Raw genomic sequence first — 7,589 nt, forward strand, 5'->3', positions numbered from 1 at the left:
CCTCTGATTCTGGGTATGATATTCTCTTTCCTCCTAGTTGTAGAATTTCCACTCAGCCAGCCTTCCTGTGGTTCTGGATGATGTCCGTTCCGTCTTATAGTTGTATTTTTGAAGTGGTTGTTCAAGGCAGCAAACTCCAGCGTTAACCTATGCCGCCATCTTGGTTTCCCCAATTTTTGGGAATTTTACACTGGGTTTCTCATCTGGATTGCAGAGAAGCAGTAGTACTGAGTTGAAAAACAATCAAGAATAGGCATAATAGATATGAAGAGATGCTCAACATCATAGTTATAAGGGAAATGAAAATCAAAACCATGATGAGATGCCACCTCACACCTATTAGAATGACTATGATCAATAAGACAGGAAATGACAATTGTTGGAGAAGATGTGGAGGAAAAGGAACCCTTATACCCCACTGTTGGGAATTTAAAATGCTCCAGCCACTATGGAAAACAGTATGGAAATTCCTCAAACAATTAAAAATAGAACCACCACATGACCCAGCAATCCCTCTTCTGGGTAGCTATCCAAAATTCTTTAAAACACTTATTTGTAAATATATATGTACCCCTATGTTCATTGCAGCATTATTCACAGCCTAAGTGTCCTCTGATGGACAATTGGATAAAGAGATGTGGTACATATATACAAAAGAATCTATTCAGCCTAAAAAGGATGAAATATTGCTGTTTGCAACACTGTGGATAGATCTTGAGAGTGTCATGCTAGTGAAATAAGGCTAAGGAAAATGACAAGAACCATATGATTTCACTCACATGTGGAATATAAAACAGAAAGCATCAAACGAACAAACTAAACAAACTCATAGATACAGACAACAGAATGGTGGTTACCAGGGAGGAAGTAGAGAGGGTGAGGGGAGGATGAAGAGCATAATGGTGATCAAATATATGGGTACTAGACTTCTGGTGGTGGGCACATAGTAGAGTATACAGATGTCATATTATAAACTTCTACAACTGAAATTATATAATGTTATTAACCAATACTACCCCAATAACTTTAATAAAGAATAAAGAGAATAGTCATAACCTGTTTGGGGATGCCCAAGATCATTTTCAGGTAAAATGATTAGCTAGAAGGACTCACAGAACTCAAAAGATTGGTTATCCTCACTGTTATGGTTTATTACAGCAAAGGGATAAGGCTAAAAGGAGCAAAGGTAAGGAAAGGCTCCTAAGGTAGAGAGACCAGATATGAGCCTCCAAGTGTCCAGTAGAGTGATACAGACAGCACTTCATTCTCCCAGCAATGATGTGTCACAATAGATAGAAAGTGTCTTCTGCCAGGGGAACTCATCCAAATCTCGGTGTCCATGCTTTTTATGGAGATTGGTCACATCTACATGGCTGATCACCCACATGGCTGACCCTATTTACTTAGTCTCAAGATACCATATGGCACATGGTTCCCACCATAAATAACATTGTATTACCATAAACTATCTAAAGTGGCCTGAGGTCCCAGGCAAACAAAGACACTTTTACTGGGCAGGATGTTCCAAAATCCTAGAGGTTATCTCCCAGGAGCCAGTCAAGGCCCAAACTTTTATTTAGAATGTGTAGGGTTTGGATAACCTGGGCCTGCTGAGTTAACCCTTTCCTGCACCCAGACTCACTGAAATGTGGATTTCAGGGAACCTCAGAGATTATCTGATTAAATTTCCCTTTTTTGTAGATGAGAACATAGAGCTTTCAAATCAAATTGATATGGATTTAAAAATCCCAATTTCACTACTTATAAGCTATGTGGCCTTGTAAAAATTATTTAACTTCTCTGAGCCCATTTTTCCCCCTTACTGATTCTTAGTTAATAGTTAAGTACTGAGAACTTGTAAAAATGCTTATGTCAGATCAGTGGTTAAAACATGGCAGGTATAAAAGCAAGACTTCGGTTTCATTTATTCAATAAGCTTATTGAAAAACTATTATTATTGTATTGATGTAAGTGAAAGGAAGATCTGCTGCAAAGGCTTCGATGCACTAGCATCATGGAAACATTTATATCAGAAGAGATGTCACTTTGTTTTGGAAAATGCCCAGAAGGCCCCTTTGAGGGTGAAGAGTAAGGCTCTCCAGGGCTCAGCCTGCAAGGAAATGGATTTATTGCTCTGCACAATAATCGAATGAAAAGGCAGTGAGATCAGAGGGAAGGAGAAGGGGAGAGGGTTGGAGCTTAGGGTAAAAATGAGAAATTGGAAATATTTCTTGAGAAGCTGGTTGGTGCCAGGTTGCTAAAAACCTTCAGTTGCACAAGGACATCTAAAACTTCCTTAGCTTTTGGAAACCAGCAAAACCTGAATTTGGCAAGTGTTGATATTGAGCTATAGTTTAGTCAAAGAACACCTACGATAAAGAAACAGAGAGGTTTGAAAAGCATTTTCTTTTTGTGACAAGCAGCAATTCTGGCTCCTGTTAGCAGTGCTGGGAGTTTCTGTGAGGGCCAGGCTTTCAAGGCTTACAGACCAGAACTCAATCCTCATGTTGGTCCCCAAATAAACAGCAGGTCAAGCCCACTTGTAACAGTGATTCCCCTTCTTTCCTACTACCATCTGTTGGGCTTTCCTATTTTATCCTTTAGCCACTTCAATCTAACCTCTTGCTGACAGCTCTCCATGATCTTGGAGCCATCTTCCAAAGCTCTGGTCAATTCTTTCTTTGCTTCTTTGTTTGTCTAAGGTTTGGTTTGTAGATTAAATTATTGGTCACAATTCTTCATCTCTACCAGTTAATTATACAATCCTTGCCGCGGCCTCCTGGGGAAGTGACTACTCCTCTGCTTGCATTTGGTCTTGGCCATGAGACTTGCTTTGGCCAACAGGATGCCAGCAGATGGGATACAAACAGAGGCTTGAAATATGCTTGTCCTCTACCACTCACGTCAATGCCATGAAGAAAACACTTGCCAGATGGCCGTCTGGTCTCGGGAGGGTGAGTGGGACAGGCCTGGATCCAAACTTGCACTTGGAGTGAAGCTCAGTCAATCCCAGTTCAGGTCAGCGGACCCCTGCTGACCACCCTGTACACTTGTGATTGCTGTTTTAAACTATTGAGTTTTGTGATGTTTTATAACAGAGCATTTTAATAAGTGCTGACTGCTACTATAGGCAATGTCAGGACATGTAAGCAAAACAGCAAGAAACGATAGCTTTTCAACATCTGCTCTCTCTTTCTCAGCGGCATGCTATGCTGGTTTTATTGTCAAGTCAGGCAGCAGCCCACTGGTGACTGACAACCCAGCATTTGACTTATGGTTTTACTGTGTATTAGCTTTGGACTAGAATTGTTGAATTTAAAAAGTGAAGATAATAAGTCTGTTAGGACTCATGCATGTGAGCATATAAAAAATGTCAAGTATCTAGGTTCAATAAATGGGAAATATTATTACCACGACAGTGATGATCATCATCAGTTGTAGGAGCAGCAGAAATAACAGTAATCCCGAACTCATCTTTACAACATCTTCCCCTTCACTTCTGCCTACCTATGTGGCATTCCTCTCAGGGTTCTCATTGTCACTTCTGTGAAGAAATACAGTGATAAAGAAAGATGCCTTTTGGAAGAATTGTTTGATATTTTCTCTGACTTGTGAGACTAGTTTTCTCTTATCTTAGTCCTATCCTATATTTCTGTTCACCATGAGGTTAGGTGAAAAAGGAAGCTAAAATAAGCATTGGAAAGGATCATTTTTATCCAAAGGAGACTCAGAACCACATATTCCAGGCTAATGAAGGTCTGAAAGAGGGTGGATAAAGTGTGTGCGAAAAATTAAGAAAGACAGTTTGTATCTCTGAAGATAATAGTTGACTCTGGGGAATGTCAGTGGCAAGTTGTATTGTTTATCTAATTTTCACATGCAAAGTCAACATTTCCCCTGCCCTAAATCACCGCAGGGCCAGGCCCACAACTAGAGACCACCCCACAGCTCAGATCCCTTTGAAGTTATTAAACCATCCAAAACTCAGCTTGCTCAAACTTGTCTACCCGACCTTGCCAAGTCCTTTCTGTAGAAACTACGATAAATGCTCTGGGCCATGCTTCCATTCCCCTGACTGACCCTGTATTAACCCTGTGGCCCTGTGGCACCAGGCATGCCCCCTCCTCTTGGAAACTGTAAGTAATGAACTTTTCTTTCAAAGGCAGTTGTCTCCATGCCTGTTACCTTATATTACCTGATCAAAACAAATTTCAGGTTCATGTCACCTTAACTCACATCTTCTACATCCCCATCTTAGCTCCTATAGGAGACTAAAATTAGCAATCACCTCTGGTCAGGAGCCCCAGCTAAGGCAGGTCTTGGTGGCAAGGGCAAGCACAAAGCTCTGGCTACTGTAGAGCACATTGGTTCTAACCGTGAACCTGATTGGGACAACTTTTGAAACCATACTGCTCTTACTGCTGAAGCATAACCACACCCTCAGGGTTAGCTGAGTGCTCTCCCGAGAAAGAAGTGTAAATGTCGTGAATTAGCCCAGGAATTAGAATTCAAATTTGATTATGCTCAGCAGAAAGTACTATTATAAGTTAAAGTACTCAGACACTCTGACTAGGAACTGGTAAAAGAGAGAGCAGAGCCCCAGAGGACTGCTGAGAAAAGATTTGTTGGATGAGAATAAAACAATACAAGGCCATATCCCCTGAGTTTTGATTCTACTTGGCCCTGACAGAAAAGTATGCTTGAAATGTGGAAAACACTCAGAAATGGAAGGCTGCATCACATAATTTTACGGCAGGAAATTAACTTTGATAGGAACACAGCATGGAAATAAGATTAAGCAAGAGAGGTGCTGAAGACAAGGCTACTGAAACACCCTGTTCTCTTAAGTGAATGGCATGTCTTTGAATTCAACAGCCGGTAGTTAAATTGAAACATTAAATATTCGTTCTTAACAGTTTGCATTTAAGGAACAGGAGGAAGAACCGTGTTAGCCTCTCTGCAATGACTCCATCTTATCACCTTAAATTGCTTAATGCTGCTATGAGACAGCAGGAGATGCTATTTTTGGTTACATTCATTTTCAGCAAGCTAACAGTGGACTTGGAGGAAACTAGTTGATCAAATTTCATAACACTATACATTAATCAGGACTATATTGAGCTCCTGTCCTCTGTGAAAGACTGTTGTGGGTGCAATACATGTTGTTTGTTGTCTATGTCCATCAATTCCCTGTTTTCCATCCTTCTAATAGTAGCCACATTTTTCTTTGGGAAACTGTTATCAGTAGGAGTGAAGTATTCCCTTCCCCACTGGGGGCAGGGTCCTGATGATATCTCAAGAAAAAGAATTTTCTGAGACTGCATGAGAGACGAGTGATTTTTATTTGCATACAGTTACATCCTTGGGTTTCCAAAGTCCTATTTCCCTTATCCGGTCCTGGAAGAAGTACAGCTGGGGATTCAGTTGAGCTAAAAGCAAAGCCAGTGTCTAAAGTTTCCTTTCCATGGTGGAGTTGTGTCCGGTATAGCATCAGACAAGTTGCAGTCCAACAGTCCACTGTGTGGGTCCACATGGCTGTGAGACATGTGGGCGAATGCAGGGGAGCCAACAGAGCTTCCTATTTCCCTTATCCGGTCCTGGAAGAAGTGCAGCTGGGGATTCAGTCGAGCTAAAAGCAAAGCCAGTGTCTAAAGTTTCCTTTCCATGGTGGAGTTGTGTCCGGTATAGCATCAGACTAGTTGCAGTCCAACAGTCCACTGTGTGGGTCCACATGGCTGTGAGACATGTGGGCGAATGCAGGGGAGCCAACAGAGCACCAGGAGCCAAGAGGGCAAGAAAACAAACCTCTTCGATTAGGGGATTAAATCAATACTGTATTCCAAATCTTCCCGTGCTTGCAGCGGCCACACCTTCTCTGGCCAATGACCTGTTCCCAGGTGTGACTGACAGAAAGCACCTTCCATATGCTGTCACCCAGACTTTACTGGGCACGCATCTGTTCTCCACCTGTCCGGTCCCATCCCCTACCCAATTAAACTGCAGCTTCCTGGCAAAGCTGCACAAAGGACATGCCTATACTATTTAGTCTTCCCTTTGCTCCTTTTCTGTTAATTAATAACTAAGTTAATTACAAAGGTATCAAAGCCACTGTTTTTCTAATGAGTAGCAGACCTGTAGTTTTAGTGGAATTGACCCCACGTCCATCTGTCTATCACTAGCTAGGTAATCTCATCTTCCATGCCACAGGGATTGGTAGAGGGACCCCAGGTTTAAGCCAATGAATGAATGATTTCATTCTGGCCAAAGGGTGGGGAAATCTGTGTGAAGCTCAGAATTTTGTTTAAAAATAATATTTTTATTGATCTCAGAGAGAAAGGGAGAGGGAGAGAGATATAGAACTTCAATGGTTTGAGAGAATCACTGATCGGCTGCCTCCTGCATGTCCTCTACTTGGAATTGAGCCCGCAACCCGAGCATGTGCCCCTGACAGGAATCAAACTTGGGACCCTTCAGTCTGTAGGCTGACACTCTATCCACTGAGCCAAACCAACAAGGGCAAGCTCAGAACTTTTGCCCTGAGCGTTAGTCTTACTCTTCCTGATGTGAGCAAAGAGGCATGCAGTTCTGGTCACTGCAGGCAGCTAGCTATCTTGTTATTAGGACAGCAGCCAGCCTGAAGGCCAAGTCAGTAAGAAGAGAGGAGAGCCAAGAGAGCTGTGGAAAATAGAGCCCGGGCACTGGAGAAACCAGATGCACTGCCTGCCTTCCCCTTGGACCTGCCACTTTCACGGTCCAGTCAGTGCCCTTTGTGTTTGCTAGTTTCTTGTTTGTTGCTTGATTGGTTGGTTGGCCGGTTGGTTGGTTGATTGGTTGGTTGTTTGGCTGGTTGGTTGATTGGTTGGTTGGTTGGCCGGTTGATTGGTTGATTGGTTGGTTGGTTGGCTGGTGGGTTGATTGCTGATGCAGTGGGATGAAAGGAGAAACAAGTCTTGGTTCTATGTCTTTCCATTTATTCAAGAAACACAAATCTTGGTTCTTTATATTTAAACTTAGTTGTGGAATGTCTGGGCTTTCTCCCTCACCTTTGTCTGGTAGGCGATATTAGCAAAAGAAAGATTTCTTTATTATATTTTTAAAGTTTGTAAATATTCTGGTGGGTTGGCTGGTGGGTTGATTGCTGATGCAGCGGGATGAAAGGAGAAAGAAGTCTTGGTTCTATGTCTTTCCATTTATACAAGAAACATAAATCTTGGTTCTTTATATTTAAACTTAATTGTGGAATGTCTGGGCTTTCTCCCTCACCTTTTTCTGGTAGGCGATATTAGCAAAAGAAAGTTTTCTTTATTATATTTTTAAAGTTTGTAAATATTGATTGGTTGATTGGTTGGTTGTTTGGCTGGTTGGTTGATTGGTTGGTTGGTTGGCCGGTTGATTGGTTGATTGGTTGGTTGGTTGGCTGGTGGGTTGATTGCTGATGCAGTGGGATGAAAGGAGAAACAAGTCTTGGTTCTATGTCTTTCCATTTATTCAAGAAACACAAATCTTGGTTCTTTATATTTAAACTTAGTTGTGGAATGTCTGGGCTTTCTCCCTCACCTTTGTCTGGTAGGCGATATTAGCAAAAGAAA

Source organism: Myotis davidii, unplaced genomic scaffold (assembly GCF_000327345.1).
Source record: "Myotis davidii unplaced genomic scaffold, ASM32734v1 scaffold402, whole genome shotgun sequence".
Classification (NCBI taxonomy): Eukaryota; Metazoa; Chordata; class Mammalia; order Chiroptera; family Vespertilionidae; genus Myotis; species Myotis davidii.